The sequence below is a fragment of the Dermacentor variabilis genome, chromosome 11, assembly GCF_050947875.1.
Source record: "Dermacentor variabilis isolate Ectoservices chromosome 11, ASM5094787v1, whole genome shotgun sequence".
Lineage (NCBI taxonomy): Eukaryota > Metazoa > Arthropoda > Arachnida > Ixodida > Ixodidae > Dermacentor > Dermacentor variabilis.
Genome location: NC_134578.1, coordinates 30031024 through 30044002, shown reverse-complemented (window position 1 = coordinate 30044002; position 12979 = coordinate 30031024). Strand labels below are relative to the sequence as shown.

Here is a 12979-nt window from a genome sequence, read left to right as displayed (position 1 = left end):
CGTCTTGTGATGTGCTGTAACGAACCTTACTATGAATCCCAACCCACTGGCCCAACTGGCCGTTTTGATGTTTGGACAAATCTGCGGGTCGCCGCCCGATTCTTGCGTCGGTGGTTACGTAAATTTGTCGTCAGGAGATTGCAATAAAAACTTATTGGAATAGTTTTACCTTATAGGGTCTCTGGATCCCACTAGCGGCTGACAATCGGCAGCCCGTGCTAGGCTACCTCCTGGCATTCGCCAGAGAGAGCGGCCTCGTACACAGACTCTAGTCCTGTGACCGTCGCTAAGTTCCAGTGGCCCAGTTTGTTCTCTTCTCATCCACCCTTTTCCGAAAACAGACAAAGACGCCATCCCTATCGAAATGAACATATATTAATCTATGTTTATGGCAATGTCCCCGAACAGAAAAAAGCACAAGCAATTTAGCTCTCGGACTTTATGAAAAGGAAACCTAGTCTATTCTTTCCTTATGGAGTAGAAAAAAAAGCTATAGTTGGCACGGTTGGCTGCACCGAATTGCTGAGGTGAGTACACGAGACGGTAACCCAAAAATCGAGACTGTCCTGATAAATTTGTGATTGTTGGCAGCCCTAAAATTATATCCTTCAGAAGAACTAAAGTAATACAAGAAGGCAAACGCATGTTTTGGCTCCTTTCCCTGAGGATTGCTTGCAATGTATTGAAGTGTGGGCGGGGGAGACAGCATGGCTGAAGGGTTTCCTCACCATTTCCTGCCATCTTGTGCTGACAAGGGCAGTGCATACAATGAGCGCCAACGACCACGCTCGCTAAGTCCTAGAACCCTATGCGCCGCGGAAAGAGCTTAAATTTCAAACAATACGCCGTTTGCCCTTGTCCTGGCGGGCGCCGCGCTCACAGCTGGAGAATCGACGTTTGTCGCGCAAGTACGCCTACGCACGTGATAGTGTTTGGACGCTGCTTATAGTGACACGTGACTTCGAGAAATACTCAAGGCAACATTAGTTATTTGTAAATTCCGTTGCTTCGATAGACGAATGAAAGTTTCCAGAAATAATAAAACATGCGAACCGAATGTTTGCGTGTTTTTATTCTACTTCGAGCAGTCGCGCGCACAGAGGACGAAACTATGTAATTTTCTACAGCGCCTGCCTTGGTGCTCGGGATTGTGGCACTGAATTGTACCGCTAGTTAGACGTTCCCGCGCAGAGTACACAAAACAATCCGCTTCGCGAAACGAGACAAACGCAGCCGCTCGCGCACAAGACCGTGAACGAAAGCTTGTCACTCAGCGAAAGCGCGCGAGAGAAAAAAAAAAGAAGGCACGGCCCGTGACATATTCGGCACGCGATCCTGTGTGTCCGGTGTGGAATGACGCAGGTAAGAAATTTCGCTTGCGGAATCTAGAAGGGGGATGTAAAGGGAGCCTCTATGTCGGCGGAGACACACGCCTACTGAAATCATAGCTTCGCGTCACTTATAACTTCTGCTATTAATAAACTAACTTGAAAAAGTATGCTGTTAGAACAGTCTTTAAGGGGTACGTCACAACTTCCAGCGTATTACCTAAATTTGCTCTATGACCTGGCGAGCGACCCTTTAAAGCGATGTTCCTGTGACCGCGTGTTAACGAAGTAAAGATTTACATCGTTGGGTTCGAGCTTGGAAACATTTGAATCGAATATTCAAGAAAAAGGCTAATGACTAGATTTCTCTCTGCACTTATCAAGTTCGTGCCACCCCTCTCAATATTGTGGCTAGTGAAATCGGAATCTTTTGCGAGTCCTATTTCTGTAGGTGTGTCAAGAAATTGTAACTGCGTCTCTTAGTAAGCTTTTCTAAGTGTTGTTTCGCCCTAATCCAGATATCACCTTCATTCACATATTGGGTACTCTAGGCAAGGCTTATGTATCTACCAGAACGATGGCAATTGTTATTTCAAGTATGCTCGATGCCTGCGCCATCTTGTATGCATGGTTATACTTGTTAATGGCATCCACATGAAGGAAATTGTCTACGATTTCATGGAAAGCACACAGGAAAATAACTAGCCCATCTTAAATTGAGATGCAGGAAAATTACCAGAAATGGAAATGAAATTTCGAGAATATGGAACTTGCCCCTTACGTGACCCTAAGCGAAATCTCTCGCATTACGCATGCGCTGTGGCAATGCCTTACACTCCCAAAGCGGATATCACACGCATATACAAAGAGCCGAGAAAGTTGATGCGCGGACAGATGTTGAGGCAAATAATCAGTAGACCACCCCAAGTGTAACGGGAAATGAGGGTTTCTCTTCCACGTGGCGAAGTAGTTTTGCCCATATACTCTTTCTGTAAAATGGCAAGGTTTTTTCGAAGATTTTATTCACAAAATTTTAGGCAGGCACTATATGCGGTTAACATATACAGTAGGAGGTCTTATGCTTTAAGAACCTTGAGCTCTAGAGTAAGAACTAAAAATAAAAAAAGAGAACATCATTCTGAAAGGGTTTGCGAAGGGGTTAATTCAAGTGAAAATATCATGTAGTTTAAACGAGAAAATTCGTCCTCTTCCCTCTTATATTACGGACTAAAATCACGCATTCAGGTAAATACCATGGGCCACCAAATGAAGATTACAGTGTTAGATTTAGATGAATAAGGCAGCCACGCAAAGGAAAAAAATCGAGTTATAACACTTGTAAGAATCATGTCTGCAAATACATCCGCGCAAAATACGTGGTGATATAGTAGGAAACAAAGTGCAGCACGATAGGTACAAGGAAACAGATAATTATGTGCATTTGAGGAGAAAGACTTAGAGCACCTTTATATAAATATAGCGAAAATGGTAACTTTATAGAAAGTTCATAAAGCACATAGAAGTGAATGGTGCAGTTTCGAAACCATAATAATTACACACATGTGACAACATACTGAAAGAAACGCCATGCGGTCAAATTTAATGCGGAGTCTCCAACTACGGCGTTTCTCATAATCAGATCGCGGTTCTGGCCCATAAAACCCCATAAAGTAACTTATTGCCAAGAATATAAATTCTTCCTAAATGTTTATACCTCAGGTATGCGTGACATCCGTCTCCCCTTTTAGTCAACTTTTCGCTGGGTAAGTTTACGAAAAACAAAGGAAAACCAACGGCAACTATGATATTAGACCAAGTTGGTTCCCTGTCGTGAGGACTGCGTGCGAATATAAACTCGTAATGCACAAGGACAGAGTGATCTTAGGCGTTCAGCTGTATCGTCTGCCAAATTGAAGTTCACAAAGCATCGTCGTCTCTTACAGCTCGTCCCATCAAGAAATTAACTGGTTGCATGTAAATGGTTACTAAAGAAGGTAACTGAAATACAACGAACGCTGCCGAGTACAAAAAGTAATCGTTCAATTACAAAAATACCAGGACATGAAAATTAATTACAAGTAATTAACTACATTTATATAATTCCATACAAATGTACAAGATGCCCAGCACACTAGCAGAGCTTCAGCTTATAATGCTCATTACTGATGTATACCACTATAACAACGTTACACAACCATGACGACAATAAAGAGCAGGTAGAGTACAAGTGGCACTATTTCCTGCCCTCTTCGTGAGACGTTGTAGTATCTACCTAATTGGTTTTCATTACCTGTAATAGTTCGAATACTCGAGTCGGAAACACGAGCGCCTGTTGTGCACAATGACACCATCATTCGCGTACATTTTGGAAGCTTACGTTCTTCGTGAGCAACAAATAATTATTTGATCATCATATTGAGATTTAGAGAGCAGGATTTTAGCGTGCTCATCAGCATTGTCAAACTGAGACCCACACACAGATAGCAACGCCAGATGCCCTTCGCGCATCTTTATCTTAGGGTGCACTATAACTTTTTACATCGTATTTTCAGCCTATATAGAAGCAGCTGGTAAAAATACAGAAGTGAAGGAGGTACTTATGCATGCCATGTTACCCTCAAGGATGTAAAGTTGGGAAAGACGAAAAGAGCGAAATGTAGTGTTTCTGCTCGTATAGTTATTGAAGGCGCATTTGTTGCCTCGGGCCGATCACGTAATTTATTTTAGCTTCAGAATGCATCTAGGTTGCGCATGCGATACTACTGGAATAAAACTCTTTGATAAGGGTAGATTATGCGTGCCCTGTCAGAGTGATTACCTAATAAAAAGTTGCATATGGCGGTATTATCTGAAACGTTTCGCTTGAGTGCTAAGTGCATACGCGAAGAGCTCACTTTTGATTTGTTAAGTGCTATGAAAGAAAAATGATATCTAAGCTTCCCACGCTCGAATGGACAGTGTCGTGGAGCTGTTACCTCTTTCTAATTTTACCTCTGCGCTTGGAAAATAACGTGCTACAAAAAAAAAATTACCGCGGAACTCCTGTTATGATGACCGTCAGCAGTTGTATGACAGGGTGCATATGAAGTAAAACATCTCATCTGCGTCGAATCATGCAGAATATTGCATTTTAATGTAATGTGCATTTGCAGCGAGTTTATTTCGGTTGGGTAAAAACACGTCGAAAGCGTTTTTATACTATCTATGTGCGGCTGATAAAGGTCATAAAACTTTTTTTACATTCCTTTATTTTTGCAGGCGGCAGGCTACCTTAACAAAGAACAGTATGATGCAAATTAATGAAGAAAGACAGGTTAGTGTGTTTTTGTTTCTACCAACAGACCATCGTTCTATTTTTCTTCGCTTTGATTCATCATCAACAGTATTTGTTTACATCAAGCCGTATGCAAACTGCTGACTGCATATGCAATGTAGGTGAAGCCCATGTATTGTTTGTGTCCTCTATTTGTCTCCTGCAGTTATGCAGATCGCAAATAGACATCAGAGGCTTGTGTAAGATACGCGAAAGTGGCTTCCGAGCATTGTTTGTTGGACAGTTTGACAAGCTCGCCTCCAAAAAAAAAAAAACATTTGTTCGGATAGTCGAACCAGCTAGGTGCCCGGTTCGACGGCTTACAGGAAGAGAACCAGGAAGGATGAACGGGACTCTTGTATTGAAAACATTTGTAATGTTGCTAGCAGTAATGAAGGCTACTGGCGGTAAGTGTTGCGGACGCGCGTGATGATGACCGCTTGTACAGCAAGTAAGCGCGTTACGTTTTCGGTGGAATTGGTTGTACACGATTCTTCAGAGACTTATACGCGCACAAAGACCGGACGTGGAACGAGGGCATATTGTGTGTCCCTTCTTCGTTCGACGTCCTGTCTTTGTGCGCGCAAGTCTCTAAGGAATGATGACTCCCGGTTGCATTTAAATATATCCCTCGCTAGAGGGGAGTGCCTAAAGTGTTCGTAGAATGCATTCCTTGCTTGAGGGGAGCTCGTGATGTATTCATAACAACGTAAGCTGCTCTGCCTCAGCCTGTAAAATAATTACGTGTCGCGGAAACGACATCAGAAAGAAAGAAAGCTGCAGTAAAAATGGGACAGGGCTGAACCTCAGAAATCAAAATTCAGCATATCTTGAAGCGACATCTGTGAGGTAGCTTGAGTTTAGTTTATTTTATTCACCTAATGACTGTACGAGCATTGGGCACTTTATTTTGAGGCATGCCAAGCCAGTCTGGCCACGACGCAGGCAGTCAGGAATTTACAACGAATAACAAGGTATTTTGTTTTTGTATGAAATACGACGCGTTTATGCACCGAAGGGAATGGGAGAATATCACAGAATAGTTATACGACGTTTACGAAGTCAACGTTTTGCTGAAATGTGACAATGGGCGGCGATAGCACAAGAACCTAAATTGATTATACTTAGCGAAAATGTCAGCACGTCCCCGTGAGACTTATTCAAGAGCGTCCACGTTGCCGCAGGGTTAATATGCTTTCTGAGAAACACAGACGTTTTGACTGTTTGGTACTGATTTCTGAATACGTTAAAGACTAATTGAGCTCCGAAGACATCTCTCTGTTTTGCAGTTATTCTTGCTTTTTCCTAGATGTTTTTTTCTGTTTATATATCGCTCCTTTGATTAGCTGAAATTTGATGTCCTTATTGCCTGTTTATCTACTCTGCGCTCATTGTGTCGTTCTGGCGCTATCAGAACATCCTCTTTAAAATCAATTTTACCTGAGCAGTGCACTTTGCAACCAAAATTAAATATATTATCATTTTTACAGCATTATTTATGTTCCAAGAAATGAATTTCAACCTCGCGCCATTGCCACCAGAGTCCGCGTGAACCCATGTCGTGCAGAGAGTGCCAGATTCGATCGCTCATTGAAATTTTAGCGGATGAGCTATCTTTCTCAGTAATTCGCATGAATATTCTTTTCGACTGTCTGCTGCATGTATGAGAATACTGAATATAGCTTTCGAGAATTGTTTGGCCAAAAATTATTTAGCTGTGGCGCGTTGTCAGGCTTACAAGATTTGAGTCGTTTTGTTCTCGTGGTACCATCTAATATTTGATCTCCACTAACTGTCATTTCACTAACGCGAGGCAACATCATCAAGCCGACGCTAGAGCCGGCGAGGAAAGGGGCTCGGCAGGGGGAGCGCTTCTTTTATCCCGTAGACCAGCCACGACTGCGCATTGTTGTCAGCCTTGCTGAGCGTTCATTGTCCCGCATGCGCCTTATCGTGGAGGTAATCTGCGGCAGATGCAAAGTCTGGCCGAGCCGACCTGCCATGGTGCATTCACGTGCACTGTTTTCCAGCATGCCTATGGTGTTGTACGTCACATCATCTCAGGTTTTGGAAACGCGTTGAAGCGGGAGGCCGCCCAAAACGTTCGATCCCCCAAGTTGGTGTTCTTCACCACTCCGGCGTTCTGACAAGTGCTCGGTGTCATTGAGTGAGCAGAAAAACCGAACTGATCCCCTTCCAATTGTTTTTTTACTTACCCTAATATTTTACCAAGGCCGTGCAGCACCCAGAGTCCCACAACGGCCAGCACGGCACTACTTTGCATGCTATCGCGCGCCGACCGCGGGGGCCATGCGTTTGCTGCCTTCAAAAGCTCGGCATTGTCTCGCGCGAGATCACAGCTGTTCCGTTCACAATAGACGAGTACAGCGTGTGGACGCGGGATATGCCCCAAATGTTGAGAGCGTTTCCCACTAAGAAAACATTGGGCAATATATACCCTCTTGAGCGCGGATATGTCTTGGGTCTACGCGTAGCACCCATTAGCCTAAAATCACATTAATCGGTTTTGAAAGCGAGAAGTAGACGCGTGTGATGTAGTCATAATGAATGTCAGTGGTAGGGGCATCAGCGCTTGCATAGGCAATATACGGGAACACTGTTGCGGCAGGTCGGAAGAACAACAGGTGGTACTCATCGGCGTAGCATTGAATCTGACCACCAAAGCATGTATACACCACAATGCTTCCGAGACGCACACTGCATAGCGTCGACATTAACCCGTGCATAGCTTTTACACAAGGGTAAATCTAGATGCCTCAGTTGAAAGGTTCTGGTATTCAGTACGTTAATCAGCCAAACCATTGACTTTCTTAGTTTTTGCTTACAAACATGCATTATTGCTCATCGTCAAAAACTAGAGAAACATAGGAAGGAAAAACTGAAACCGGATAATTATTTTGTAAGAAATCGCTAGGCTGAAACCCATCATAGCCTGATCGCTTAAATGAAAGATCGAGTTTAAATCAAATAGTCACACCAGAGCAGGCCCCCGCTGAAATGGAAACAGGGTGGCAACACTATCGATCGACGACGTTGAGTCACCGCTGTAATAGGGATGAATGTATTGTGCTTAATTAAACGCAAATGCAGTATTTAGTTACATACTCTGTAAAAAGTTTCTGGCCAAGAGTTTACATCACACATAATAGCTCTCGCTTGCCACCATGTGCTACGACCGACACGACGCATCGCCAGGGAAGCACCACTGTTTTGTTGACTACCCCTTATATACACTTAATTTATCTTTGAACTGATGACACTAACATTTTTCCCCGTTTGGCCTATTTATATAGAGTGATTTATGACTGGCTTGGCGATTTGGTTATATTATGACACGGGCATTAAACCGACACCTAAAGGAGACAAAATAATCTACCATTTTGTCGCAACCGACATACAGGTAATGAAGGCATTGAGAAGATTATAAAACAACTGACAGCAAGATCTGACTCGTCGAATCTTCTTGCTAAAGGTAAAACTTTGGATGTTGACTTTGGCCTTCCATGATATGGCCTTCTAATGTGCTTCTTTTGTAGACAATACGAAGGATGGTGTAGGATTTATGAATTATGATAGATGTGTGTGAAGAATGATTTGTCGAGGAAGTATTTGAACAATGGAGGGACAATCAAGTGCAAAGACTAGGCTGATGGTTAACGCGGATTTCTTTTGCAGACTTTTAAGTTCAAAGATACCTGGTCCTTTCCTGCTGTAATTTTGTATTCTAGACTTGCTCACCACAGCGTTGTGTTCACTATTGCCAATTCGAACATTTTCTGAACATTTTCATCCTTCTAAGAGCAGGCCTAGGCAAGTACCGACGCACATTGAAAACCAGACTGTCCCATTTATATGTCTCGGAGGATTTGCAGCAACGATCAAGCAAAATTATATTATTATATTCTATTTTTTATAACTATACTTTTTGTGCTAGGAAATTGCAGATACTAATATGCAAGCTATTTTAATTAGGACTGCAGTACGAAGGCATATAAAAATTGAAGCGGAGCTTGCGGAAAAGCTTTGTTAAGAGGTTTTGTGTTAAGCACATTGTCTAAGTTGTATCTTGGATGGTTCCAATGGTCCCAACCAATAGGAGGCGATTTTCTCAGCACGCTAGGGCGAATTGCGACTGGAAACATGGGCGCCCGAGGGTCTGGCACTGGAGGTAACTATACCGAATGTTCATTACAACCTTTCTGAGTTTCGCCAGAGAGATTTTTTGTACAGCTATCTCGTACAGATAAACAGCACATGTCACCGGACGAGCTGTTTATAAACGAGCACGCATATCAATGAAGTGAAACCATGAAGGCCTTCCTTAAATGCAACAACGAGATGGTGAGCAACTTTTTTGCTTGGCGTTGGCGCTGTTCAGAAACATTTGCAGATAATACCGCCAGAAGCGTCATTTCAGCGTCTGCGTAATATGGGCTCTTTATATTTACCTCGTAGTTGACTATTTAATGCATACAACTTTCGGTAAAAAAAATTCCTGCGAAAAGATCAAGGTGACGTCCATCATGTATATGGTTCTCAACTCTCGAGTACACGAAGTCGGGATGAGACGGGAGATTAAGGCCGGAAGGTGGTCACGGCTGGCGACGACCGACACTGTCAGTGAGAGGAGCCGTAGGTCGGTACGTGCAAAAATAGTGATTTCTTTTTAAATCCCTGCTTTTAAATCCCCACGGCGCACGCATTTCGATGGGGGCAAAATGCGAAAACACCCGTGTACTTAGATTTAGGTGCACGTTAAAGAACCCCAGGTGGTCGAAATTTCCGGAGTCCCCCACTACGGCGTGCCTCATAATCAGAAAGTGGTTTCGGCATATAAAATCCCATAATTAATTATTTCCTAACTTACAACAAGGTGAGGTAAATTTGCCAGATCAACATGGCTACCAGTAATAATAATAATAATATTTGGGGTTTTACGTTCAGACATGTTCGGGTCAGCCTTGGCACAAAGGGCCAAGACTTCGAGAATGCACGACACGTAGGACTCGGTCGACGTCTGTACACGTGTGGCAAGGGCTTTATTGGCATTGACTTGGCGACCAAAGGGATTGCGAAAAAGGTCGCGGAGCTTCTCTTTGAAGAGATCCCTGCTCGAGATCTCCTCTTCTTGAGTCTGGAACCATGCAAGTGGAGCTCCGTCGAGGTAGAAAAGAACGTTCGCAAGCATAATAGTTGGATCGCACGTGTGACTGGTGCTGACATGTTCGTATAAGCGGAGCCAGTCGTCAACATCAGGGCTGCCGGCTCCGTTGAAAACACCAGGATCCCGAGGGGGGGAAACCGCGACGTAGGTCGGGGCTGCAGGCGGAGACGGTTGTGTAGATGAAGGGCCGCCAGCAGGAGCCGAAGTTGCACTGTCACCGTTGCGACCACTGCGAAGCTCCATGACGGGTACGGGGAACGTCCACCTCCACCAAATTAATGTTACGTGTAGCTTTAGCCCAATGCTATATACATTTATTCAGAGGAAGCTAATGGAAGGCCACAATGGCGACGCTATACCAAGCGGGTCCACGTCGTCTTCCTCCTCTTCAGTGCAGCCACACTGTGGTGGCTATTTCGTAGCAATATCTTTGCTCTCCACAGAATGAATGTATTTGCAGATATTTTGGCGTTTTGTGAACATTAAAGAGCGAAATTCTGGCCGACGCCGAGCTGGCGCTTTCACCAAGCCGCAGTGACATTGTCACCGCTGAATGGCTAAGTAACTTATATTTTATTTTGATGCTGTTGAGAACAGCGTAATCCGGGGAACGGACTCGTTAACAACCTTATGTGAAGTGTGAGTTCAGGCCTTGGCACTCTCAGTTCGAATCCTGCGGTTGAGTATGCTTGAATGTTGGCGACGTCTTTCCTTCCTTCAATGAAACGGCAAGGTTTTACTTGAATTGCTTGGACCACAAATAGAACTATAAGGTTTGTTTCGTAACTGAAGCGACATTATTAAGCTCGTAATCAAGAATATAATTATATAAACACAACATAAGAAAGCTAATATTACGCATGTTCAACTGCTGGAAACAAATGGAATGGTTTTATGTAGTCTGGAAGTTAGGGGGGGGCGCTGCTCTAAGCATGTGATTAATTTTTGTGTACTAAAACTGATATCTACTACCTGGAGAATTGTGGCTTGCTTAGCTTAACTAAAACGTTTGAAAAGTGTTATTCGCGAAAAAAAACACTTTACGACGAATACGGCGAATTTACGAAGAATATTTAAGACCTAAGCGGAGGTATATTGCAAAAAGGTTGGGCAAAATTCAACTTTGAAGGGAATATTCCGATTACATTAGTTCGTTAAACCACTTATATTTCTGAGTAACAATGTTACCTTCATGCTTTCGGTGCTTTGCCTTAGCAAATGTTTTGCCCAGGGAGTGCGCAAAGTAACTCAAGCCATGTAAGTAGTATGAATCATTCAGCACAGAATCTAAAATTTATATTAACCTTTGTGCCTGACGTGGTGCCGAACTCAAAACCAAAGGGTGTTTCGGGTTATGAATGACTAAGCGTTATTATTTTATGTTTTTTCTTGCCGATTCCTAGGTAGCAGATTTCTGAAGAACTCATAAAGCGGCTGCCGGCGGTGCCATGACAGGGAGTGGAAAGGCAGTTTGGTAACAATTTATGCTTGATAAACCAAACCGCAGTCATTTTGGCTTCTCACTAGGAATAATATTCAGTTACGAAATTCTCGTAGCTGTCTGAACGCTATATCTTCGGTTTGGTTTAACCTCTGAAGGTCCCATAATTATTCAGTGCACATTATGCATGCGCGGATTCTATACAACTCGCTGCCTCAGCGTCGGACGAGCTTTTTACTCCATGATTCTACGAGCGATCTAGCTTACTCGTCCCTTAACACGCAGTGCGGTTGCGAAGTACACGTTTGCGTCTAAAACGTGCACCACGTATATTCCAGCTTTCACTGGATTCACTCGACAAAGTCACTTTCTAGTTCACTCTGCGAACAATCATGCCGTCAACAGAATGCCACTATGCAGAACTTCCAACGCTGCCAATTTTTTTTTTTGGAATGTGCAGCCAAACTCAGGCAAGAAAGTTAACGCATTTTTTGCAGTCCCTGAGAATTTGCAATTTTTTTGTATAGAACTGTTGAGCGTACAACACACGATGTATGCACTTTTGAACAGTGTAAAATAAGCTAAGATAGTGTAACCCTTCTGTGGAAACGTATAAGTTCATCCACTATGAGCGCATGTAATGAATAAGCAATCGGCTTACTGGGAGGGTGCAACAGGCATTAAGCTTGCTGATATGGTTACAAAACTAAACAACAAATGATAACAGGTGGCATTTTGTGTTAAATTTCCGACTAAGGTTAAAAATCCAAGACCTCTCCATAGAAAATGGGTGACGATTTTATGAGGCGGCGAAAGCGCTTGGCCCTGATTATGCCGGCGAATTTTCCAGCAGCGCCCGTGAAAGAAAAACAAAATTCTGTGGCATGTGCTTGTTCATGTTATCACGAAGAATGGCAATTGCGTAACCTTTATACAGGTATAACAACAAGAGTCCTTCCGCCTGTTCCACTTGAAAACTCTTTGATGAGTTAATTTTCCGAAACACGAGGCACAAGTACAGATTCATGCGAACGAGCCCAGTCGTTACATGCACTGTACTTGCTACAGATGACATGTCGAGTTATTGACTTGCAGCATTCTCCATCACAAAATACAGTTTATTACACATGATCAAGTATTTACTGCCACACCTGCTAACGCGCAGCAATTGAGCTTATTTTGTGAGGCAACAGCTACTACACACCAGCCGTGGCTGCTTAGTGGCCGTGGGGTTAGGCTGCTAAGCACGAGGTCGCGGGATCAAATCCCGGCCACGGCGGCCACATTTCGATGGGGGCGTAATGCGAAACCACCCGTGTATTTGGATTTAGGTGCACGTTGAAGATCCCCCGGTGGTCCAAATTTCTGGAGTCCCCCACTACGGCGTGCCTCATCATCAGAAAGTGGTTTTGGCACGTAAAACCCCATAATTTAATTATTTAACAGCTACTACAGCTTTAAGACCCGTTCTAACAAGTTCCATAAAGAATGAAAAGACATCATCGTTTTTGTAACTCCAACGCGAAGTCTTTCGCGATTAGCCCCAACGTATGACCTCTGTCAGTACAGTATGCGGTTGCGTGCGCGAGATCACAGAGCTCACGCTCAGCACAGCCAGTTTCGGCCACTTTCTTACGACTCGTGGGTAATAGACGGAGATGCAAAAAGACATCTTTGAAGCACCTTTCTTAACTTCGGAATCACTAAAATGT

At 43.5% G+C, this 12979-nt stretch overlaps 1 long non-coding RNA gene across 1 annotated transcript; it reads left to right on the top strand.

The window, feature by feature from the left end:
- The first annotated feature begins 4852 nt into the window (after positions 1–4852).
- Positions 4853–8833, top strand: LOC142564429 (uncharacterized). Its single transcript, XR_012824574.1, has 3 exons — positions 4853–5048; positions 8063–8134; positions 8759–8833. It is a non-coding gene; the product is annotated as an uncharacterized LOC142564429 (long non-coding RNA).
- Positions 8834–12979: the final 4146 nt, after the last annotated feature.